The sequence below is a fragment of the Ranitomeya variabilis genome, chromosome 6 (assembly GCF_051348905.1).
Source record: "Ranitomeya variabilis isolate aRanVar5 chromosome 6, aRanVar5.hap1, whole genome shotgun sequence".
NCBI lineage: Eukaryota > Metazoa > Chordata > Amphibia > Anura > Dendrobatidae > Ranitomeya > Ranitomeya variabilis.
The window spans coordinates 382,327,312-382,354,919 of record NC_135237.1 but is presented as its reverse complement, the minus strand read 5'-3'; the positions used below and the strand labels follow the sequence as shown (position 1 = coordinate 382,354,919).

The following is a 27,608-nucleotide window of genomic DNA, read 5'->3' as shown; positions in this document are numbered from 1 at the left end:
TTCAGCATTTTGCCATGAGCTCCTTTAATTTCTTCAGAAATAAGTGTGTAATTTGAAATCAACTTCCCCTTTAAATTAACTTCTCTTTAGTCATGTTAGGGGGAAGCTGCCAGCACATTTATGCTATCCATGAGAATGTGAGCTTTGTTTGGGATCCAACCTCTGGCAAGAAAAAGTGGGTCCAAATCCTCATTTTAGGACAACTATGTTATGTTTTACTCTATAGCAGTGTTTCCCAAACTCCAGTTCTCTCGGCCCCAACACATCATGTTTTCAGGATTTCCTTAGTGTTGCACAGGTGATGGAATTGTTATTAAGGGATCAGAAACTGCCTGTCACGCCGGTAACTTGCACACCCTCTCGGCGCAGTCCTACTTAATGCGGTCACCGCTTTGGTTCTCTTCGTGTCAGGCAGTCTTTCAGAGTTTGCCTTTTGCAGCACTCACTAGCACTGCTGCATCCTCCTGCTGTCTCCCCTTGGCTATAAGCAGATGTTGTCAGTCTCTGCAGGAACTTAACCCTGCTGTGTGCTACAGAGATTAACTTCCCGTGGCTTATCCTCTGCAAGCAGAAGTATTAGGTAGCTCCTCTCTCCACACCTTGTTGACTGGTCCATCGGCCAGGTGCTTCAATGGGGACCATGTCATGCCACTAACTGCCTTGCCAAGGTCTTGTCTAATTTTCCGCTTGCCAAGTCTTCGGACCTTTCTTCTCTGCCACCTATTATCATGCCTTTGCAGACATCTTTTGAGAAATGAAGACAGATGTCTTTCCACCACATAGGCTTTATGATTCTTTCTCATAGCACCCATCTCTGCTTTACTCAAGAAGGGAGTTAATACCAGAGTCTGGCCTGAGTCGGCCATGTTGGCCTTCCAGCATTTGAAAGAGGCCTTTGCGAGAGCTCCGATACTGCACAATCCTGATCCTAACAAACAGTTACTCCTGGAAGTTAATGCATCCACTATTTATGCTGGAGCATGTCTACTGCAAATAACTTCTTTGGGAAAGTCTGTCTCTTGTGGTTTCTTCTCTAAACTGTTTTCTCCAGCTGAGCAAGCAAAACTATACTACTAGGGATCATGAACCACTAGCCATTAAAATGGTGCTTTAAGAATTCCCGCATTATCTGAAAGGTGCCATGGAGCCTAATATTTAGATTTTTCTGAAGACCACCCTATTGTTAAAGTTTCGTCAAGCCAGGTGGGCGCTCTTCTTTGCCCATTTTGACTTTGAATTGCACTTCCATCATGTGGAGAATAATGTTAAAGCCTTAACGTGTCTGATTCTGAAGAAGAAATCAGCTGGGTATACACCAACAAAAAATAAACTGTAGCTATAGCAATTGGATATAGTTAAAACGTAACCTTTAATCGATTACCATAAAAAATGGCTACAAAAACACACACCCGAAAAAAGTGAATGAACTGTGCCCTAAAAAACCACACAGGACAGGAGGACTAATACAGACAAACACATGAAAATTTAAAAATTGACTGCACCTTGGTTAAAATTTTTGTATCCAACCGTGGCCCAAAAGAAAGGGCTCTGAAGGGCGGGGTTATGCTATATATACATCTCAAGCCCTTGATTACTTGAAGGATATAAGCCCCCTAAACTTCTTGGGGTCCGTTATTCCTCCAATGTATTACGCACTGAAGTAGGTTAGCATAAATCACTGTTCTTAGATATACCAATACAGATACATCCCCTATACGGTTTTTCTATAACCCAATAGTGACAGTCAATAAATATAAGCAGCGTTTCACTGCGGCTTCAGAATAAGCAATAGCGCATAGTATCCCAAATCACATGCCTCAAGGAACCCCTGCTTCCTCATCTATTTTGAGCGTTCCAGCTATGCTTAATACAGGATTTAACGTGAATTCATATTTAAAGTGCTCTACAATAAGGCACTAATATGTCAAATGTGCGCCTGCAGAAAAAAAGCCCACTGCCGTGGGTGGATCTCACCAGCATGTCACAGGTATATTCTGTCACTATCCAAATGCTCCATGTGATGAGATGTTAATGAAGTCGCAGTGGTGGACAGCGTCTCCCGACGCGTTTCATCCTACCGGAATCATCAGGGGAGTAACAGGGTCTAAGTTAGGCAGCTAGCTACGATTCAGGGTGCGGGTAGAGCCGGCAGCCTCTGCTCTCTGATGACGACTCACTGGGATTCTCAAACGAAACTTCATCACAAATGAAGCTGTAAAAAAAGCAGTTAGAGTAGTGGGAACTGTAGGGAATTTTTAAATACAGCATATTAGAAAACAGTTTAAATTATGAAATTAAATAGACATTTAAAATTTAAAATAAATGTTAGTTTCGGACTACCCCTTTATTGTGGGTTGTAATTAGAACACTTATTTCAACCTAATAAGTCTCAGCCCCTCCGCACCTTTATTAGACTATAGCAGGATTGAACATGACGGGCTTTTTTTATGAAATACAACTTTGTGTATACGGTATATTTCAGGAACATTAAGTTGCTGTATTAGACATTTTTTCCAAACCTATACAAAACAGATAAACTTGCAGCCAAGTATGTAGATAACAATACATTGTGAAAAGGCTGAATGAAATCCGGTTCTTTGTTCCCGCCCAGTGAAGAGAACATGATTTATGACTAGTCTTTAGTATTACTCTGTGTATCCTGTCTAAAAGTTTAAAAAGCTGATTAGATCGGAGATTAAACCTTAACTAATGTTGTTTTAAGTGGACTGCAATCTGTTATTGACAAGGCGCTTCCATGGCCTCTCGGCAGCACACTGGATCCCTTGCTTTGCAATTTACAAAAATGACAAGAAAGGGTGGTTCATTTCTTAAGGTGGATGCTAGGTGACTGATTAGCCAGCTCTCTAACTGGAGTTCTTGCAAATTGCTCACATAAGAAACCGTGCAATTTATATGTACTTTAGAGGCAAGCGCTCTAATCCCGTGATTCATGAGCGCAACCCAGTAATAATTTAAAGACAATATTTTATTTATCCCACTGGGTTGTCAGCTGATACAAGACAAATTTCCATTGCTTTGGGTTGCTACGGGTTGGCCACCTAATTGCTTCGTAGGAAGTAAGTAGAATTGCTTATACAAGTGCACGGATTGTCTTTGGCAATGTCAAATCAAGGCATCAATCAGTCCATCTGGGTAAAATCACAAGCTGACTCCAATATTGCTAAATATTTATACTGTCAGATACACACAGACATCCAGATGAAAAGAGGCATTCATTAGAAATTCTCTAGCTTGTCAGCTTAAAGATGTAGATTAGAGCAAAACCTCCCACTACGGTTCTGTGAGTGCTCAGGAAAAGTCTATATTTAGTCATTGTGAGCAATAAATATCATCATATTGCCTCATTTAGGTAAATAGTGAATAAATATTGTCAAGGTTATGTAAACAGACCCCGGTTCTGAGTGTCTTACAAGGGTAAATCCTGGGATATTAATAGGAGGTTGGTAATATTTCCAGCATTTTTTATATCCTTATGCCATGCACTAAGCTCCAGTTCTTCCTCGGAAATAGTTTTACCCAATTCTTCACATGTACTACAGATTATTTTAGGATGTTCTACTTATCAAGCCACGATACAATTGATGGAGTTCTGCAGAATGTATATTAATGAAGTTCTCTTTGGCCCCATACACATTAGAATAAAGACAACCAAGCCCACAAATGTCAACATGATGACATTCTGATGTATATGGGGGCTTCCCAACTCTTCCCTGATGGATGATGTCAGGGGACAGTAAGATATGCCCATTGGAACTCTATCAGCCAATCCTATTTTTCTCCCCAGAGATAAGACAAGTCTGGGAGCGACTCTCATAAGGGACCCGAGAGCCCTGCTGAACGTTCTTGTGTATGAAGATTCATCAGCTCAAAACTTTCATTTGGCCAACAACTATCTAATGTGAATGGGGGCTTGTAGATCTTGGTGCCTCCAACCTAATTAAGGGGGTTGTCCAACCAAAACCTGGCATTGTGTAATCCCCTGCAGCCAAGATAAGAGTCAATATCATTGGTTGAGGCAGTAGGTGACACAGATTCACCGGTAAGGCCATGTAACGGCCATGTTACTTCCAAGTTTTCTTGTTGCCAAACAAAAGATGATTTGATAATGATTACTGTCCAAGTGAAACGTTGATAGGTCCTGCTTGTCTCATCAAATTCTAATACTGTCAATTATCTGGTGGACTATGCGATTAATTGGGGTTTCAATGCAATGAATGAGGAATGTGGTGGTTTAAATCCGCGATCACATACGAAGGTGAAGCATGAATGCGGTTTACTTGTCAATGCGTTTCAAGGTTTCCAAACCTCTTCATCGGGACCAAACCACAATGATTAATTGGGATTTGTAACAATTTTTCACAGAATGCAAATATAATTCACAGCAGTGCAGGTTTGCACAAGTTGCAGAAAACATTTGCACATTTTCTGCTGCATATTGGATTGCTGAAAAAACACTGCTTCTAACATAGCCAGCATTTTCTAGGATCTCATGAACATTCTGCGAAAAATATCTGCTTTGTAAATTGACAAGATCTTCTTGTTTCAAATCTGCAGCATAAATTGACATTGGTGTCAATTTCACTCTTTGCAATTCAGTGGGTAAAATTAGCCGATCACTTCCAGCCTTTTTTATGATGATGTCTACAGAGATAATCCTCTAACCTCTAGCAATAAACTATAGAAGCCATCTCTGCCCACATATATAGGGAAATGTAGCACTACATGGAGACCATGCATTTAAGTGACCCCTCTCTTCATGACACCTATATTTCCTAATTAGCTTATAGACAGGGCTTGTATATATACGGAGATATACACAGACATCTAAAACTGTGCGAGCAATGCTGCCTCGATGTTCCTGATATTAGGAACACACGGCATGTAGAGAGCCCATCAATGAAAAAGAGGTTTGCGAATAAGGTCAAACCTAAGTTAGAATAATACTGTAGTTATGAACTGATGATCTCTCAATTGGCTTCTCAGCAGATAAAGGGAATCTGTCTCCATTTTTCCCAATATAAGCTAAAGTCACCACGTTTAGCTGCGTTATCACCATAGTCCATCATACTGCATGTAACCCGCTAACTCCCTCTGCATATCCCAAAAAATGCTTGTCATAAGTTTCCTGCGCCTCATGCTAATCAGCACACTCTGGTCCAATGGTGGTCGCTGGTCCACGCCTCTCTATAAGCAAAATTGCCATCCTACTGCCTTAAATGATGTGGATGACACCTCCTAAATTATCCACAGATTGCTGCGAATCCTGGGCCTGCACCTGCAAAATAAGGGCCGAGTCCTGTAATGCGCCGGCACCTATTAACCGGAAGGGAAGCCAGATCATGCGCAGTGCTGAACGTGAAGGACAAGCATGTGTTTGTATATGGGGTTCAGGATCTTTAGATGTTGATGGAGGTAGAAAAGAAGCAGAACTTCTAGGACTCTTCTAGACTCGTGTCTCAGCCCACTATCTGGTGCTGTAGAACAAACTGACTTCCTTTGGTTAGTGGATCCTCTGCTGGTAGCAGGCTTTCCACCAGAAGAAGACAACCCTATTGTGCTGCGTTGGAAACAACCTCTTGCCTTTAAGGCGTATTTCTTATAAGCTCATTCTTACTAATATGTCCTACTGAAGCATGTTTTCTGGTGGACCCAAGTACTCCGACATTGGATGGACCCTTGCTTTCTATCAAAATAGAAGAAAATAGTAAATGCATTTTTTGTTATGTGTTTTTTTGTAATTAGCGAGCAGCGATAATTATTTACGTTCTTGTGATTGTCTTTAACTTGCTGAACAGTCAGGACATTTCATTGAAGTTCTAGAGAATTACGGCACTTTGCAAAAGATGTTTAATTACACCCACATTTTTAGATTACTAATTAACATCTCTTTATATAACTAAATATCTCTAATTAATCATCAAATCATAATCAGTAGACTAATTAATTTCAAACTTGACTGTCAACAGAAAATCTATGTGACTATCCAACATCATTAATTACTATTATAATCAACACAGCTCCTTGTGGGATTTCTCAGAAGGCGACTGTGCTTTATAAAGCAACTTGCTCTCGCTGAAGCATTAATATTTGTAACCTGCTAATAATACAGATCATTAATGAATTATATTGACCAATTTGACAAGCTGTCGGTGATTAATAGGGAGAAAAAGACATCTTGAATATCTACTTTCCGCCTTTTTTATTGCCTTAGTATATATAGCTAAATATGGTGTAATTTATATGACAATTAGCAAGTTTTTCCGACTTTTAGGCCTCATAAGCCCAGAGGCTTACGGCAGCAAATAGTCCTCAGCTTTGTACTCGGATACAATGTGGGCGATAGTCTCCCCATCTGCATTATGTAATGGAACATGCCTTATATTGTTTTTTATCTTATTTGTACAAAATCCAAATTATAGGAAATACAGGAAGGCCCCAGGAATCTCTGATGGTGCCCATTTAAAGGGAATCTCTCACTAGATTTTTTCTACCCCCCATCTGAGAGCATCATAATGTAGAGATAGAGACCCTGATTCCAGTGATGTGTCACTTACTTTACTTTGTGCCGCAGTTTTTATGTAAAACTGTTTTACCAGCTGCAGATCTACTGGTTGTCTTAATGCTGAGCTCTGTATCACCCCACACACTCCACTGATTGGCAGCTTTCTGTGTACACTGTGCATAGGCAGAAAACTGGCAATCAGTGGTGTTAGCGTGGTTGCACTAACTGGCAGGTTACTAGTTCACTAGGGATAATCTACTTTTGATAAAACATGATTTTATAAAAACTACAATAAGCAGCCCAGTAAATTACACATCACCGTAATCAGTGTCTCTGCTCCTATATCATGCTGATCTTACATAAGGTAGCAAAAACCTGGTGGCACTTTCCCTTTAATTGCTCCATACACCACTGAGCAATAAAACGCTTTAGTGAGCAGGTGCAGGGATGGTTTAAGAGCCTGAATGCCTTCAGCTATTGCTTGCCTTGCCCATGCGATTTGCAATTTCCCTAACTAAGTACACTGTAGTTTTCGGGTACAGACCATGAATTTTAGCAGATTGCAGGCCAGGCCAACTACAAGAATATATGAACATTAATAATTTAGGCAGAGAAGAGCCTTATCTCCCATGGTGACTTCTTTTATATGACATCAAAATGGTGGTAAGTGAGGTGTATCTTAAATATTGCAGTTTCAGTTCCATTCTATTCTTTCCACTGAAATTACTATCATGACTGATTAAATTCACGTTTAGTTAAGAGTTTTTAAAATGGAAATTTACTATATCAGAATGATATCTAGGATAACATTTCTTAATATGGGAGCACCAAGAGCATTTTCTGTAACTCCTCTTCAGTTTTGTGGCAAGAGCCAGCCTACAGGAAGGCCAGATTCAGATATTGTAAGATGTCTACTCACTCGGTTGCGGTTTGAGGTAGGCACAGGAAGCAGTTTCAGTTAAATGTCCAGGCTGGTTTATTAAAACTCCATAAAACAATCAAGATGAAACAAAACAGCCTGTTCAGGCACAAAGTGAAAACATTAAGTAAATAGTCCATACATTAGTGCAGGTTCGCCTGCTCGGGTTAGTGCCCAGCTCTTTAGTCCTTAGCCAAGACAAACACACTGGAGGTCTGCACACCTCCACACAGCTCCGCACACAGACACTGAATGAGACAATTAGTCACCTTTATATCTGCCGCACCACGCCCCTGGGGTAGAGATATGTGAGCAGCCAGTCCCATGCATCTCTCTGACTGCCCTAACGCACTCTATTAACTTTCTCAGCACTTTATGTGCTGGAGCCTGTTTTTCCAGGCTTACATCACTGAGGCTGCCAACCTTCAAGAAACACATCTCCCCTCAAAGACTTGTCCGGCGGCTATCTTACAGTATGTAAAATTGTCTGTTTTTTTATATCTGTTTGACATCTGTATAGCATCTATTTTTATATAATAGTTAAAAATATTACAAGACCTGTGAATTTTAATGGATCCTTTAATAATGGAAGCAATATGGATGGTGTCCATATGACATCCATTTTCTACACACAATTAATTGAGTTTAATGGATGAGCCTGATATGATAAACGGATCACAGTTGATCGTTCTACAATTTTTCCTTTGTGGTTGATCCTCTGTGTGTAAAAATGCTTATGTGAAGTGCCCCATTGACTTACCTGTGTGCGGTCCGTATGCAATCTGTTGTAGATGTGGACAGCACTCGGCCATAAAATGCGCCCCTCTAAACGAAGTCTAAAGGTACCTTCACACGAAGCGACGCTGCAGCGATAGCGACAACGATGCCGATCGCTGCAGCGTCGCTGTTTGGTCGCTGGAGAGCTGTCACACAGACCGCTCTCCAGCGATCAACTATGCCGAGGTCCCCTGGTAACCAGGGTAAACATCGGGTAACTAAGCGCAGGGCCGCGCTTAGTAACCCGATGTTTACCCTGGTTACCAGCGTAAAATCTAAAAAAAACAAACAGCACATACTTACATTCACGTCCCCCTGCGTCCACTTCCTGACTGACTGAGCGCCGTACAGTGAGAGCAGAGCGGTGACGTCACCGCTGTGCTGCTTTCACTTTCACTTTGCGGCGCTGAGTCAGAGGAGGAAGCAGACTGCAGGGGACGCAATGTGAGTATGTGCTGTTTGTTTTTTTTACATTTTACGCTAGTAACCAGGGTAAACATCGGGTAACTAAGCGCGGCCCTGCGCTTAGTAACCCGATGTTTACCCTGGTTACCAGTGTAAAATATCGCTGGTATCGTTGCTTTTGCTTTCAAACACAACGATACACAGCGATCGGACGACCAAATAAAGTTCTGGACTTTATTCAGCGACCAGCGACATCACAGCAGGATCCTGATCGCTGCTGCGTGTCAAACGAAACGATATCGCTAGCGAGGACGCTGCAACGTCACGGATTGCTAGCGATATCGTTATAATGTCGTTTCGTGTGAAGGTACCTTAATGGTTGACCCAGGACCAAACTGTTCTAGGTGTTTGCATCTGTTACTGATGTCATATAAACTTACAAATCCAACAGCAAAAAAAGTAACAAGTATTAGTAGTAAAAGCTATTTTGTGCATGATCACCCATATCACATCAGACACACATCTGACAAGGCAAAAATTATTGTGCTAAAAACGTTCCTGAGAAATGGAGGCAAATCTTCATACTCTGACTTGCAGACCAATTACCAGCAGAACACCTTGATGATCGCTATATGTAGCATTTCCCAGTTGTGGCCATTGTAGAGTGCCAGTATTGGACACCTCATCTCTGTAAGTTGTCAGCAGCACATGAAGACTCCTGGAGATCTGAGTGAGAACCCTTCTGTCTATAGCCTGTCTGGGAGGTGACTGACAGTTCCGCCTGTACAGTAGTTAATGAAATGAAGTTGTCATGTAGTGCGGCAATGCTGAAGAAGCCCTATTTGGATTCCTTCACACCAGTTACATTTTTTCACTGCCAGTCAGTGAGATGTGACGTGCAGATACCTGCTGGGAGGTTGTCACATCTTCCTTGAATCCGAAATGTTTCAGGGTGGTACAGTAAAGTCTGGTACTGCTGGCTTACATTTCAGTGCTATTTCCTGATATTTTGTGCATACATTACCAATCATTTAGGTGGTACGGTAACTGATCTTAAAGAGCAACTCTCCTTTCATTCAAACTCTGTAGGAGAGCACAATCTTGCTGCCTTCATACCCAAAAGCAAGTTAAAAATGCTTTTGGTTCACATATCAGTCTAATATGTCCAGAAACTGATCCATTGAGCCATCCATTACTTTTCATTGAACGGTCTCTCTTTATCAGTATTCTCCCAGTACTATAGGTGCTGAAGCAGCCTTTCCCTTTTCTCCTAGCATCTATTGCTGTTTAGACTGTCCAGCAACTTGCCTGCTTCGAACTATAAGACTGCAACTGTTATACCTGTAAGTCTAATAGACAGGAGAGTAGGACAGAGGCAAAGATCAGCCCCAACTTACTGTAATTCATTTTGGCATTTGTGCCAAGAAATGGATTGAACTTGACAACAGGCAACAAAGGAGAAGAGAGTTACCTAATGACCAACCCCTTAGGGCTCCTGCACATAACCGATTTTTTCAGAAGAGTGTTATCTGTTGTTTTCACGGACAGCACTCATACCTATGATTTTCTATGGGTTTACGCACATTTCTGATTTTTTCCTTGGGCCAAGTGGTCCACGGGAAATATCGTACACATGTCCGATTTTGCAAGTCTATGGGTCCGTGAAAAAAATCTGACAGCACTTGCGTGACATTGAGTGCAGTCCAATTTTCATGGACTGACAGAATGGAGAAGATGGAGAACTGATGGCACTCTGATTAAACTCTGATAAAAGTCTGATCAGAATAATTGAGCCATTTTTCTCGGAGGTGCGAAAACGATCGTGTGGCCCTACTCTTAGAGTGATTTTTTTGGTCACAAGACACATGGGCCATTCCATCCAAACTGAACATTACCACATTTTTTTTTAATTATTCATTTTTTTTTATGGAACGCTTCACGAATTTGTGTGTCATCCTTGCGCAGTGGCCATGCTAATCTTCTCTGTATCGTTCCAATTTTAGTATATGTGCTGCCGCAGCAAGCACATTAATTATTCATTTTATAACTTTAACCTCACAATGTATATGTATTATATTACATCGTTTTTATTATGAGCATCTAAGATACAAATGAAACAAACCTTTTTTTCTCTTAAAATGTGTTAAATTATTTTTTTTTCCCACTCCTAAATATTTTTAAAACATTTTAAAGGACTATTAGTGGCTTACGGGTCGGTGCACACGTTGCGGAATTACCCCGAAAATTTCCATGGCATTTCAGCAACTCCCTGCCGTGGAAAATACGCATGCGGAATTGGCATGCGTATTCCCACTAAACACTAGCATTTTACAAGCGTAATTAGCTTGCAGAATGCTAGTGTTTTCCAAGCGATCTGTAGCATCGCTTGAAAAACTGATTGACAGGTTGGTCACACTTGACAAACTTGGTGTTTGACAAGTGTGACCAACTTTTTACTAGAATATTAAAAATAATTTAAAAAAAATAAAAAAATTTGTGATATTCTCACCTTCCAGCGGCCCTCGCAGCCTTCCCGATCCTCGCGATGCTCCCGGCAGCTCCCGTTCCCAGGGATGCCTTGCGACAATGACCCCAGATGACGTAGCATCACACGGGACCACTATGTCATCACAGGTCATTGTCGCAAGGCATCCCTGGGAACGGGAGCTGCCGGGAGCATCGCTAAGGTATGGGGTGGATCCGGGGGACGCCAGAAGGTGAGTATATAACTATTTTTTTATTTTATTTCTTTTTTAAGGGCCTGGAGGAGAGTCTCCTCTCCTCCACCGTGGGTACCATCCGCACATGATCCGCTTACTTTGCGCATGGTGGGCATAACCCCATGCGGAAAGTAAGCGGATCAATGCATTCCTATGTGTGCGGAATCGTCGCAATTCCGCACAAAGAATGAGCATGCTGCATATTTTTCCGCGATGCGGTTCCGCCGCGGAAAAATACGCAGCATTAGCACAGCATTGCAGAATCCCATTGAATTCAATGGGTTGTGTTGTGTATGCATTTTCGCAGCATTTCCACAGTGAAAAAACACGGCAAAAATACATACAATCCGCAACGTGTGCACATAGCCTTAATGTGGGTACAATAGAAGGTGTTGCTTTTAGAAACTTCAGGAAAGAAAACATTTGGACTATGTAACATTTCTAACATTTTCTGTAACACTCGTCACAGACCAATTCTGTTTATGTAAAATAAAAATAATAATTATGATATAATACTAAATATCTAATATTATTGCTTGGGCTCTTAACTGCAAAAAAAAAAGGCATAATTATTGTCCAGTTCACAGTGTTTGGAGCTTTCCTTAGTCTGTACAGGATTCTAGGTCCTGTAGCGCCCACATTGTTTTCACTGCTATTTAAGTAGAAACTGCAATTTCACCACATAAGTTGGAAATAAATATAAATTAAGACTTATCTATTTCTACCATAAAAACTACTGTAGTATATTTCCTTCTAATTTATTTATACATGTTAATCTGTGTGAATGTTACTCCCATAATTACGGAATGGCCCACATGGTCTTTAGAGGGAACCAGATCAACATATGTCCAATTGTGCTATGGGCACTACATCATAATGAAACAACATATCCCATACCAAGTGATGTATAGGACAAAGAAGAGATCCCAACCATTTTAATAAAAAGTCAATTTTGATTTATTACGCCATAAAAGCAGTATAATAAAAAAAAATAATAAAATAGCAAAATGCCGTCTAGGGGACGCTAGAGCACATCATAATGAAAATATCAAATTCAAAATAAAGAGGGTCATACAGAATACAGCAAATTCCTATATATAACTGCAACTGATTTAATGATATAAAGTAGTAATATTGCGCCATAATGTTTGCATATTATGTGCAGTCAAAATATTACCGTAATAAATGCTAGATCTTCTAGTGTCCACAATTATAAAGAGAGACCCCTTTAAGAGACAAGAAATCAATTCAATTGTATCACCTAATCTGTACACCATTAGGATGTGGCCAGGAGATATACAAAGAAGGAAATAGCCTTGTGTATGGTAACACAAAGATACACAGGAGACATGTTACAATGAATAATCACATTGTCTCCATAACAATCCCTGCCAACAACCCATCTGGCTGTGCCAAACAATAATAGTATTTAGAAAATAAAAATTTCCAGGTGTGTCTTGATAGTGCTCGTGGCGTCCCCTCACCCCGACGCGCGTTTCGCCACCAGATTCTTCTGGACGCCCCATTCTGCTCAGCTTCTCCTTCTCTATACCACGCTGTCCACAGACCGGACTTCATGTACAATGTGCCGGGTGCCGGTTCCCTTCAGTTTAGCAGCTTTTTATTTTCCCAGTTTTAGAACTGTCTAAAATCCACAAAAACATGATATTATTGATGATTATTTCCCAGTAATATTTGTCCAAAGTGAGAAAATGGGGTCCGTTCTTTCCTTTTTTTCCCCCTTAGAGACAGATTACTTCTGATGACGGACTGGGTGAATAAGGATGAACAAAGCACAGCTCATTGACCCATATTTTGGGGGTAAAAATAACATTCTCTTTTTTTCTAATGCTAGATAAGCCAACGGTGGGTAGTTTCAATGTAGCTGGTAAAAAAAGTTCACGTCTAGATATAGCAGAGCTGAGCACTTCTGATATTTTGTAGTAATTTGAGCCTTGTCTGCGACATGTAATAAATATGTCTTCAATACTGCAATTTTTTACTCTGTGCTCCGTCTCCGACCTCTCATATGCAGTTTGTGCGCCCATTCTTTCTTTACACACTGACAACCACACCCCATTACTCCCCTTTAGACATCATTCAAAAGTGTCTCAGGTGCCATAAACAGCTTAAAAAAAAAGTCTCTGCTACTTGATAAATATGGAGCAAGTCTCTTGAGACCATATTTTCCGGAGCCTCATACTCCAGTTTTACAGCTGAGACACATTGACAGATCTGTCCCAGTGACATGTTATTACCAAATAGAATCTGTAAAATTACAAACTCGGCTCTGCTGTGTCGGCTTAGCCCTGACACAGCGGAGAATGGATGTTCCGCAGAATGTGCTATGATTGCTATAGAACCGGTTTAGTTCCCTGGTTTATATCGGAAGCTGCAGGTATCTTTGTAGAGTTAGATTTGATGCCTGATGCCATCTTTCCCAATACTAAATAATTCCGATTATTATTAGCCCTTTAATGTATAGTCTTCCCCTCTGCCCTTGGGATAACAGATTGTGTAAAAGTCCTTTTTTTTCAACCTGCTTTGCTAAATGACATATGTCAGAGAAAAAGGCTCCAGTTTACCCTGCAGGTGGCCCAAGGGTCCTAGATAAAATGGGCTGTATACATAGGTTGTGACTTATTTGCTAAAGAGGTCATTTGGAAGAGCCTCCGGGCTGCAGCTGCCCTTTTGTACCTCGGTAACCAAATCTGGTAACATAATCCTTCTCAGACAGGTGACCTTAAAAAAAATGGTGCAATTAGTCAGTTCCAAGTAAATTCACAGCATATTGGGAGAAGTCAATTATTTATGTATTAACGCAAACTGCGTAGAAGGGAAGATAATGACTCCTGATGGTCACGTTACTTGTAAAAGTTCCATCTCTGAGAGATTCTCCATTTCAATCTCCGATCTACATTGTGTTTTACATGTATAAATTGGTTGTGGCTGAATAGGAAGCTAATTAAACAGTGGAACCAAGCAATGTGCATGGTCATGAAAAAGATAATCAGGTCTTCATGGTATAAATCGGATTAATAGCCATGGGGCATGTGTATCTAGATAGAAACGCTGCCATTTAGTCGCCTTTCATAATAAAAATCAAATCTATCTCACGTTTTATTGCAAATAAAAGAAAGCATCCATGGGATTTAAGTAAATTACTTTGATTGCTCGAAACTGACAATCAGCATCTTGGTATTTGAGGTGTGAGAGTAGGTGATTCGTTTATATGCAGCGGGTTATGAAAGTATTTTGCCTGGATCGTAAATATACTCATTATGACAGTTTATTATCTAGTAACGCAAGATGGCCTGCAGGATCAAGACACCATAGTCGCAATCCCTTAATCCGTTACACTAGCAGAAATAATAACTAAAAAAATTAATCTTAATATATCTTATTTTGGCAGAATTCAGACGTCTGTGTAAAACAATCTGTGTACAGACCGTGATGTATGGACTGGCTGTATCTCATCCAGAACGTAACATTCCTGATACATGCCAGAGGATGGGTCAGGAGACCCGCTGCCGGTCCATACAGCACGTGCCGGTTTTCATGGATGTCTGAATTCTGCCCAGGTTAAACATTCAAGATTGTGTCAATAGTTGCTGAGCCATCTTATTCTTAGGCCATCTTACCATCTTAGGCTTAGGCCATCTTACCATCTTAGGCTTAGGCCATCTTACCATCTTAGGCTTAGGCCATCTTACCAGCTTAGGCTTAGGCCATCTTACCATCTTAGGCTTAGGCCATCTTACCAGCTTAGGCTCTGTTCTGATAACAAACATCTGTCTGAGATGGTTTACTGAATACAGCATTGAGCAGGGGGTTGGACACAGTGACCCTGGGGGTCCTTTCCAACGCTAACATGCTATAATTCCATGAACATCAGCATACGCATGCATCTATTTAGCTTCAGTGACCTAACATATCCTGAAAGAGTGTGGTTTCGGCATATGTCAGGGACATGTTTTGTCTTTTTTTTTTTTTTTTTAAACTGTCCTCTTGCAGACCATTTTAACAACATATTATCCCCAGAAATAAGTAAATGCGTTGTCCATGGCTTTTACATTGATGGCCTATCCTTAGTATAATTCATCAATATTTGATCTGTGGACAGTGACACCCAGGACCCCCACAGATCAGCTGTTTCCAGTGCAGGTGGCTGCATGAAGTGCTAAGTTTTTTTAGCTGCACCGCTCCATCAACTGTACAGTGGCCGGGACTGCATACTGCATATCTGCGTCTATTCGAATCAATAGGGGGTGATGTGCACACAATCAGATATTGATGTCCTATCCTAAGGACAGACAAGAGTGTGGACAGACCTCTCCAAAATAGGTAGGAGCTGTTCATATTTAGTCATTGTGTGTCAGCTGCTTAAGAAATATATATATATATATATATATATATATATATATATATATATATATATATATATATATATATATAGTACAGACCAAAAGTTTGGACACACCTCATTTCAAGATTTTTCTGTATTTTCATGACTATGAAAATTGTAAATTCACACTGAAGGCATCAAAACTATGAATTAACACATGTGGAATTATATACTTAAAAAAAGTGTGAAACAACTGAAAATATGTCTTATTTTCTAGGTTCTTCAAAGTAGCCACCTTTTGCTTTGATGACTGCTTTGCACATTCTTGGCATTCTTTTTATGAGCTTCAATAGGTAGTCACCGGAAATGGTTTTCACTTCACAGATGTACCCTGTCAGGTTTAATATGTGGCATTTCTTGCCTTATAAATGGGGTTGGGACCATCAGTTGTGCAGAACAGAAGTCTGGTGGATACACAGCTGACAGTCCTACTGAATAGACTGTTAGAATTTGTATTATGGCAAGAAAAAAGCAGATAAGAAAAACTAGTGGCCATCATTACTTTAAGAAATGAAGGTCAGTCAGTCCGAAAAATTGGGAAAACTTTGAAAGTGTCCCCAAGTGTAGTTGCAAAAACCATCAAGCGCTACAAAAAAACTGGCTCACATGAGGACCGCCCCAGGAATGGAAGACCAAGAGTCACCTCTGCTTCTGAGGATAAGTTTATCCGAGTCACCAGCCTCAGAAATCACAGGTTAACAGCAGCTCAGATAAGAGACAAGGTCAATGCTACACAGAGTTCTAGCTGCAGACACATTTCAACAACCACTGTTAAGAGGAGACTTTGTGCAGCAGGCCTTCATGGTAAACTAGCTGCTAGGAAACCACTGCTAAGGACAGGCAACAAGCAGAAGAGACTTGTTTGGGCTAAAGAACACAAGGAATGGACATTAGACCAGTGGAAATCTGTGCTTTGGTCTGATGAGTCCAAATTTGAGATCTTTGGTTCCAACCACCGTGTCTTTGTGCGATGCAGAAAAGGTGAACGGATGGACTCTACATGCCTGGTTCCCACCGTGAAGCATGGAGGAGGAGGTGTAATGGTGTGGGGGTGCTTTGCTGGTGACACTGTTGGGGATTTATTCAAAATTGAAGGCATACTGAACCAGCATGGCTACGACAGCATCTTGCAGCAGCATGCTATTCCATCCGGTTTGCATTTAGTTGGACCATTAGTTATATTTCAACAGGACAATGACCCCAAACACACCTCCAGGCTGTGTAAGGGCTATTTGACCAAGAAGGAGAGTGATGGGGTGCTGTGCCAGATATCCTTGCCTCCACAGTCACCAGACCTGAACCTAATCGAGATGGTTTGGGGTGAGCTGGACCGCAGAGTGAAGGCAAAAGGGCCAACAAGTGCTAAGCATCTCAGGGAACTCCTTCATGATTATTGGAAGACCATTTCCGGTAATTACCTCTTGAAGCTCATCAAGAGAATGCCAAGAGTGTGCAAATAAAGCAGTCATCATAAAGTTGGCTACGTTGAAGAACCTAGAAAATAAGACATATTTTCAGTTGTTTCACACTTTTTTGTTAAGTATATAACTCTACATGTGTTAATTCATAGTTTTGATGCTTTCGGTGTGAATTTACAATTTTCATAGTCATGAAAATACCGAAAAATCTTTAAATGAGAAGGTGTGTCCAAACTTTTGGTCTGTACTGTATATATAGCTATTGAACAAGCCTTATGTTAACAAACATCACAATAGTAGGAGATGTAGCAATCTTGTGGTGTTAAAGGACATAAGGAGGAATGTCGCACATAACATGAACAACAAAGGAAAAACAGCGACAAGAAATCCCATACAAAAAATGATAATAAATTATTCTTTTTATTAAAGTGACCAAGTACAAGGAACAAGGGGAGGGGGAAGAAAGAGAGGAAGATGTACCCTCTCACACATGTCCGAGTAGGACAACCCACAGAAACCAAAGTATATATGTGTCTCACAAGAGGCCATACAAATATAAATTATAAGGTAATCTGACAAATATTCATATATAAAACTCATATGGCCATGCAAGGGGAACAATTCCGGCAACCTTCATCTATCAAACAAAATCATAGCCACAAGGGCTAGTATAATTACCAGTAGGACCGGAGCTATAGCTGTGGGCGTCCTTCCCGACGCGCGTTTCGGCGGTGCAGCCTTTCTCAAGGGATGGCCGTGGACAGGAGGGTGCATGTATAAAAAGGCCCCCTAGCCAATCAAAATGATCATACACTGCATGGGTATGCGGACACAGGTGTCCAGTATATTTCACATAGCACTTCCGGTGTACCGCAGTCCTGTGACCGCTTCCTGTGACGCACGCAGTGTCATGGCAACGGAACGCCTCGGCGGCGGCGGCGTCAAGCACCACGTGGGGTAATGTCATGTGACCGTAGTCATGGTGCAAAGAGACGCCGCAGGCCGACGAGGGAGCCGGAGCCTAGACACGCGTGCGTACTACGGTACAGCAATGTGGTAAATACCAGGAAGTGATTTAAAACATGCCTATTAACCGCAGGCACCGTTTAAAAAAAGGAGCAAACGCTTATATCCAATATACATTGTTTAAGGGGATATATAAGTATAAACATTAAATATAAATATAACCGCCATAACATCAATATAAATCCAAAATTATAGACACAATATGCGGCAAATTTTAAATAGCAAAAATGTTTTTCCTTTGTTGTTCACTGTATATATAGCGTGTACTGCTACTGTCGGTCTTAACTGGAGCAACATAAAAATCGATAAGAGTGTAGGAGGAACAGAAGAATATGATCTTTACTTAAAAAGTAAACTGAATACCATTCCAAGTGTATTAAAAATACTGAAAATTACCGAAAGAATCCACTGCTTTTAGAAGAATTTTTTTTATATTTTTCTGTATTTTTATTGTGTACAGTGAGTGCTTAAAGGGAAGCTGTCACATTATTCATGCAGCCTGAAAACAGGCAACATACATCTGAGTCTGGCTCCTGCATTATATGAGAAACAAATTCAAAATGGAGACAATTCGGAAGCTGTTCCAATTTGCATCCGAGTTTCACAAATCCTCATAGACTTCAATGGCTGACTCTGATCCGCAAGCACAGATCAGAATAGGAACTTCTCTGAGTCTCACAGAGATCTCATGGATCTGTGGTTATGGTCAGTGGAGATACCAGCCCTGCAGAACATATAAGTGATCACTGCACAGTTACAGATAATGACTTACCGCTGACGTCCTTTCTGATGGAATCATTCACTTTTCCTGTCTTTTCCATCTGGCACAGACCGACATGACAACTTCCTCCAACCAGGACTCGGCTGCAGAGAATACAACAAAGACACGTTTCACTTCTCATATTTTCAGCCATCACCATCTATTACCAACCTGCACAAACTCCTCATCCTGCTTATACCCCAATACTGAGCCTCTGCTGCCGTATGTGTCCCTATTACTGCACCTGATACCCCAATACTGAGTCGCTGCTGCCGTATGTGTCCCTATTACTGCACCTGCTGTGCGGTTCTCTTGCCTTCTAAATTCTAAAGCACCCCTCTATAGTATAGTAATGCTGGGTGCAAGTGCCCTAGAAAACAGTTCCCATATTTTGCCCCATAGAAAGTAATAATGCCCTGTGTGCTCCTTTAATAGTCACAGTAACCTGAGTTCCCCTATAACAATAAGTGCCCACTTTACATTTAATAATGTCCTGAGTCTCCCCCCTGTACTGCTCCCCTATACAGAGTTTGATGCTCTCTTATACACAGTATAATTCCCCCTCACTGTATAGTACCACCCACAGTATACTGACTCCTTAGTAGCTACCAAACTGTTTGATGGCTCCAACACTGTATGATGACCCCCTCACTGTAATCTCCACACTGTATGATGGCCCCCTAGATATCCTACATATAGCATAATGCACCAAATAGTCCACAATATAGTATAATGCATTCCCCATAGGCCTCCATATAGTATAATGCACTCCCCATAGGCCTACTCTATAGCATAAGGCAGCCCCCATAGGCAAACTCTGTAATACGGCAGCCCCCATAGGTAGACACTGTAATAAGGCGGCACCCCCATAGCAGACCCTGTAATAAGGTGGCACCCCATAGGCAAACCCCCCATAGGCAGACCCTGTAATAGGGCAGAACCCCCATAGGCAGACCCTGTAATAAGGCAGAACCCCCATAGGCAGACTCTGTAGTATAAGGCAGCACCCCCATAGGCGGACCCTGTAGTATAAGGCAGCCACCCCCATAGGCAGTCCCCCCATAGGTAGACCCTGTAATAAGGCAGAACCCCTATAGGCAGACCCTGTAATAAGGCAGAACCCCCATAGGCAGACCCTGTAATAAGGCAGCCCCCATAGTCAGACCCTGAAACAAGGCAGACCCCATAGGCAAACCCTGTAATAAAGCGGCAGACTCTGCAGTTTAAAACGGCCCCCATAAAAAATAAATGCTCACCTCTCTTCTTCCTGGTTCCTGCACTGCTCTCGCTGATTTCTGGACCGCGCCCGCTGTCAGTGTCGGCGACGTCAGACGCTGACAGGGGGATGATGGGAGAAGGAGCGTAGCGCTCCGTCTCACATCATCAATGTGGTCAGCTGTAGCGGCATGTAGCCAATACAGCTGAACCAGCTGAACCTCGCCTGCTCAGGGGCCTGTAGTGGCCGGGCGGCAGAGCAGGGAGATCGATTCTCCCTGCTCTGCCACAGAATCTAACTGTATCGGCGTGCTGTGCATGCCGACACAGTTACAGTAGCGTAGCTCTGGGTGGGCCCCCTCAGAGCACCGGGCCGGCATGCTGTGCATGCCGATGCAGTTACAGTAGCTTAGCTCCGGGTGGGCCCCCTCAGAGCACAGGGCCCGGGGCGCCCGCACCCTCTGCCCCCTTGGTAGCTATGCTACTGCTGTAAGCCATAATCATCAACATTAACAGAAATAAACACTTGAAAGAGATCACCCTGTTTGTAATGAATCTATATAATATATGAGTTTCACATATTGTCTTGAAGAACTGAAATAAATTAACTTTGATCATCTAATTTTGTGGGAAGTACTTGTATGTCTATGGAGTCCGCTGCATCAATGGGATTCATGCGTAGGGATCACTAAGATTTGGAGTGCGGAAAGTGTCATATGTTGCCCCTTACCATCCTGTTATAGTAATATATAAAATCATCAGAAAGCACAAACATCTTGCTCACGCTGTTACTAGTTAAAGGTACAAGCACTCTTTCTGTGATTATCTTAGGCTTTTAGAGACTTCATGAAATACAGGACAGTAGATGGATGACTTCTTGGTACTAGGAAGTGTGGCCAGCCCAATTAGGTGAGCAGCAAGAACCACTTACAGTGATCATTGCCAATAGGGGATTTGATTAAAAAGTGTTAGACATAAAACAAAATATCACAAAATAGACCCTCTGGGCCCAATTTAAAAACAATGTTCTGCCAGAAGTTGGAGAGTTTCTACCATTGTGGAACATTTAACACTTTCCTTTTATTTAGTGATGCTCCTCAATTTTCTCTAGGAAAACTGTTCTCTTGTTTTAATGTCCTTGCACATTATCAAGTGCCCTGGATGAATTATGTATAATCTGTCATATTATTATAGTATGACAGATTAGTTTTAAATATTTTTCTTGTTTTGTGCCCATAGTCTATTTTTAAGGATGGAAACAATATAATTCATAACCTAAAACTTTCAGATACCTGCATTTTCTCACTAGGTAATGATCTTTACTATCATTTACACTAGAAATTAATGCAAATTACAGCATAAATCTAAGCCATCCAATAACATGTGTAGAGTTGAGTTTTTGGAAAGGACCAACGATGTGCCAAGTTAGGTACTTCTGGCTCCAGCATACATGATATAACTTGCGTTTTAATACATTTCCCCTATCTCTTTGGTATCATAATTTAAACAGTTTAAAAAATAGTTAATAATGAAGGATCTTCATCCCAGAATTGTAGAGTAGTTAAGAGAAGGTCTCTAGCTCTTGAGGACCTGTCCTGTCCTATATTACACAAACAATGCATTGATTTGGGTGTACTCCTAATAATTTATCAATAGGTGTGAACAATATGAGAAATTAGCTGCTTTTCCAGTCCAGAACATGAAGAACACTAGATGTTGATATTTTACACTCACACTTGAGTGTCAGCACAGGTAGCAGTTCTTTAAAATCCAAGGCCATTACATCCATCAGCCCGCCACTCCTCAGTTCCAATCTTAAATCATTAAAGTCAAGAATTTGTCCTCCAGTAGTGAAGATCTGTGGGCAAACGTTCCTCTGCACAAAACACTCTTTTGAAATCTGGAGACAGTTTGCCCAGAGTCTTCACTGTTAGAGAACACACCCTTGTCTTTTCTGTTTTAGGTTTGGGAAAGAGGAGTAGCATGGTGATTAATGTATTGGCTCAAGGAATTTGAAAGAACTGCTACCTATGCTGGCACTAACACATGAGTGTGAAATAACATCAAGTGGTTTTTATGGTTTTAGATTGGAAATCAGCTAAGTTCTCATATTTCGCAGACACTTTCAGTTGTAGCAGGGTGTTATGACCTGGTGGTTAAGGAGCAACACTGATATGACCTGGTGGTTAAAACGAAACATGGGACAAGCTCTGAGGAGGTGGTAACTTTACTGACCGCAAACCCTACTCCTAACACCAACACTAGAAATAGCCGTGGGACATTCCTGACTCTCCCTAGACACCTCGTCACGGCCTAAGAACTAACTACCCCTAGAGATGGAAACAGAAAACTATCTTGCCTCAGAGAAATTCCCAAAAGGAAAGATAGCCCCCCACATATATTGACTGTGAGTGGAGAGGGAAAAGACATACACAGAAATGAAAACAGATTTTAGCAAAGGAGGCCAATTTCTAATCTAGATAGACAGAAATAGGAAAGGATACTGTGCGGTCAGTATTAAAAACTAAAAATCCACGCAGAGTTTACAAAAATGATCTCCACACCGACTCACGGTGTGGAGAGGCAAATCTGCTTCCCCAGAGCTTCCAGCTAGCCTGAATATATCATAATGACAAGCTGGACAAAAAGAAACACAACATGAGCTGAGCAATAAAGTCCAAAGCAGATGGACTAACAAGAACTAGCAAGAACTTATCTTTTGCTGAAATGGACTGGCCATGAGAAATATCCCAGGAGAAAACTGAATCCACGCCAAACGAAAAGACACCGAATTGATAATTTCAGAAATCTTATAAGGACCAATGAAGCGAGGCTTGAACTTGGCGGAAGAAACCTTCATAGGAACATGACGAGAAGACAACAGGACCAAATCCCCAACACGAAGCCGGGGACCAACACACCGACGACGGTTAGCAAAACGTTGAGCCTTTTCCTGAGACAACGTTAAATTGTCCACCACATGAGTCCAAATCTGCTGCAACCTGTCCACCACAGAATCCACACCAGGACAGTCAGAAGGCTCAACCTGCCCCGAAGAAAAACGAGGATGAAAACCAAAGTTACAAAAGAAAGGCGAAACCAAGGTAGCAGAACTAGCCCGATTATTAAGGGCAAACTCGGCCAACGGCAAGAAGGTCACCCAATCATCCTGATCAGCAGACACAAAGCATCTCAAATAGGTTTCCAAGGTCTGATTGGTTCGCTCCGTTTGACCAATTGTCTGAGGATGAAATGCTGAAGAAAAAGACAAATCAATGCCCATTCTAGCACAAAAGGACCGCCAAAACCTAGAAACAAACTGGGAACCTCTGTCAGACACAATATTCTCCGGAATGCCATGCAAACGAACCACATGCTGAAAAAATAATGGAACCAAATCAGAGGAGGAAGGCAACTTAGGCAAAGGTACCAAATGGACCATCTTAGAAAACCGGTCACAAACCACCCAAGATGACAGACATCTTCTGAGAAACAGGAAGATCAGAAATAAAATCCATGGAAATATGCGTCCAGGGCCTCTCAGGGATAGGCAAGGGCAAAAGCAACCCACTGGCACGGGAACAGCAAGGCTTGGCCCGAGCACAAGTCCCACAGGACTGCACAAAAGAACGCACATCCCGCAACAAGGAAGGCCACCAAAAGGACCTAGCAACCAAATCTCTGGTACCAAAAATCCCAGGATGACCAGCCAACACTGAGCAATGAACCTCAGAAATTACTTTGCTAGTCCATCTATCTGGAACAAACAGTTTCCCCACTGGACAGCGGTCAGGTTTATCCGCCTGAAACTCCCGAAGCACCCGCCGCAAATCAGGGGAGATGGCAGAAAGAATCACCCCCTCCTTGAGAATACCAGCCGGCTCAAGGACTCCTGGAGAATCAGGCAAAAAACTCCTAGAAAGGGCATCAGCCTTCACATTCTTAGATCCCGGAAGGTACGAGACCACAAAATCAAAACGGGAGAAAAACAGAGACCATCGAGCCTGTCTAGGATTCAACCGCTTGGCAGACTCAAGGTAAATCAAATTCTTATGATCGGTCAAGACCACAACGCGATGCTTGGCTCCCTCAAGCCAATGTCGCCACTCCTCAAATGCCCACTTCATAGCCAACAATTCCCGATTGCCGACATCGTAATTACGCTCAGCAGGCAAAAACTTTCTAGAGAAGAAAGCACATGGTTTCATCACAGAGCCATCAGAACCTCTCTGAGACAAAACAGCCCCTGCCCCAATCTCAGAAGCGTCAACCTCATCCCCACATATAACATCTTTAAGGGCTTCAGAAAGACCCTTTCTGAAAATCGCTGCCAGGGCATACTCATTCCATTTTGTGAGCACAGACCACTTTCTGAATTTCTGGCAATACACTTCTGCTGCTTCCTGACCCTGACACAGAGCCAGCAAGGTCTTTTCTGCCTGATCCATAGAATTAGGTTCATCATACAGCAATCCAAGCGCCTGAAAAAATGCGTCTACATTGAGTAATGCAGGATTTCCTGGCTCAAGGGAGAATGCCCAGTCCTGCGGGTCGCCACGCAGCAGAGAAATGACAATCTTCACCTGCTGAATGGGGTCACCAGAGGAACGGGGTCTCAGAGCAAAAAACAATCTGCAGTTATTCTTAAAGTTCAAAAATTTAGATCTATCCCCGGCAAACAAATCAGGAATAGGGATTCTAGGCTCTAAAACCGGAGTCTGGACAACATAACCTTGGATACTCTGTACCCTTGCAGCGAGTTGATCCACCCGCAAGGACAGACCCTGAACCTCCATGTCAGCACCAGAATCCTGAACCACCCAAAGATTAAGGGGAAAAAAAAGACAAAACAAACTGCAAAGGAAAAAAAAAATGACTCAGAACTTTCTTTTCCCTCTTTTGAGATGCATTCAACACATTGCGGGCCAGCTGTACTGATATGACCTGGTGGTTAAGGAGCAACACTAATATGACCTGGTGGTTAAAACGAAACATGGGACAAGCTCTGAGGAGGTGGTAACTTTACTGACCGCAAACCCTACTCCTAACACCAACACTAGAAATAGCCGTGGGACGTTCCTGACTCTGCCTAGATGCCTCGTCACGGCCTAAGAACTAACTACCCCTAGAGATGGAAACAGAAAACTATCTTGCCTCAGAGAAATTCCCAAAAGGAAAGATAGCCCCCCACATATATTGACTGTGAGTGGAGAGGGAAAAGACATACACAGAAATGAAAACAGATTTTAGCAAAGGAGGCCAATTTCTAATCTAGATAGACAGAAATAGGAAAGGATACTGTGCGGTCAGTATTAAAAACTAAAAATCCATGCAGAGTTTACAAAAATGATCTCCACACCGACTCACGGTGTGGAGAGGCAAATCTGCTTCCCCAGAGCTTCCAGCTAGCCTGAATATATCATAATGACAAGCTGGACAAAAAGAAACACAACATGAGCTGAGCAATAAAGTCCAAAGCAGATGGACTAACAAGAACTAGCAAGAACTTATCTTTTACTGAAATGGACTGGCCATGAGAAATATCCCAGGAGAAAACTGAATCCACCCTGAAACATTGACAGCTGGCATGAACTGAAGGCCACAGCCAAGTTAAATAGCAAGGCTAAGAGAAACGATAAGTGAAGGCAGGTGCTACAGCAAAACTCAAGGAGCAGCAATACCACTTGAACCCACCAGAGGGAGCCCAAGAACGGAATTCACAACAGCAGGGGGTCTTTAATGTGAAAAGGATTTATTCTGTAGCAATATTCAGGATTTTTTCTGTATTTATAGTACTGTGTCAACATTGAGCTTTTCTGGGACTTTGCTTATTTTTTGCTATAGGTTTAAGAACTTATAGGCAGGTAGTTGACTACCTGCTTGTTCTGCCCAGTACCAATCTCTGCCAGTTCAGAGTGGTCACAGATCAATCTTGACAACTATTTTATGGCTTCTGGTGACATCACATCAACAGAGAAGCTTCTTCTCTTCTGCTCTGCTCACGGTGGTCTTCACTGATGTCATGCTCATTGACAGCCGGGCACTCACTGTCTAAACCCGGGGTCACACTTGCGAGTTCAATGCAAGAAACTCGTGCAAGTCTCTCTCTCTTCAAGTCCTGGCACTGCCGCCGGCACTCAGGACCGGAGCGTTCAGCTGCATAGAAATACATGCAGCCGCCCACTTCGGTCCCGAGTGCCGGCGGCAGTGTCGGGACTTGATGCGAGAGACTCGCACGAGTTTCTCGTATTGAACTCACAAGTGTGACACCGGCCTAACTGTGGAGGGCCAGCTGTCAGTTAACATGATGTCGGCAGCATCGCCCCATTGACACAGCAGACCAGAAGAGGAAGAGTTACTCTGTTTACATGAGGTCGGCTCCACGCAGAACAAGCAGGTAGTTAGCAACTACCTGCCTGTAAGTTCTTAGCCTCATACCTAAAAATAAGTCCCAGATAACCCTTTTGATTTTGCCTGTGGTAGCATTCCAGGAAATTCATCATTCACTGCCAGTTTTCCTCATAGATAATTACTGATCTATAGGATGCTAAGCAACAGGACTTCAGCAATTAGTTTATTGTCAATAGGGCTGGTTAAGGATTGGTCAAATTAAAGAACTCATTTAACATGTTGTAAACAAAAAGTAACAGATGAATACAACATCATCCTGGCCTGGTGTGGGGATGAATTATTCTTAATTATGCCAGATGCATTGTTCCTTTATTCAGTAGGTCATTTTACATGAGCAATTGTTTCATATGATCCTGTACTTTGACTCTTGTATGTTAATTTATGGAATGCCTGCTGATTATGTAGTGCATAAAGCCCCTGTGGAGTACTAGTCTACACAACTTAGGACAAATATGCAGGTTAACTGACGAATCGAACAGTGAAAGATTACCCCCCGCCCAACTTCTCCCAATATTGTGGGAGAATGTCCTGAGTGGGAGCTGTGGGTATAAAGGGCCCTGGCTCCCTTTCCAGAGAGACTCCACAGGAACAGCCCTAGTAACCATGGCTCCATCTGGTGGAAAACAGATCTGCTCCATTACCCTTCACTGAACCCACAAAGATGTTTGGAGAACCCAGGTTGGGACTCTCATGTTACTTGGCCACATACGTCACTGTGCTCGGTCAGTCTCATAAGCTTGCCACTACCTTCTCTCTGGAGGTGCCCGCGAAAAGCAGTGTGCTACTCATTGGGGTAGTTGGCCCTGGATACCCGAAGTCACACAGGTTCTAATCCCTGGCAAGCCAGCGGAAATTGGAGACTCTGTCATTTGCACCATCTTGTGTACTTTCTAGGACTGTACTATATGTTGTTGCAAGCTGGAGCTGGATACACATGCTACGGTTGTGGTATCCGTCGTCTAGAGGAGTATGGACTGTGACTATAGACTATACCAGTGGGAAATACAAAAAGCTGAGTGCCAACCAAAA

General features: G+C 42.1%; 1 protein-coding gene and 1 non-coding gene across 2 annotated transcripts in view; one reads left to right on the top strand and one right to left on the bottom strand.

Moving 5' to 3' along the window:
• Positions 1 to 27,608, top strand: part of ZNF407 (zinc finger protein 407) — a 764,411-nt gene that overhangs the window by 699,267 nt on the left and 37,536 nt on the right. The gene's annotated exons all lie outside the window — the stretch shown is intronic.
• Positions 10,545 to 10,651, bottom strand: LOC143783651 (U6 spliceosomal RNA). Its single transcript, XR_013217328.1, has one exon. It is a non-coding gene; the product is annotated as a U6 spliceosomal RNA (small nuclear RNA).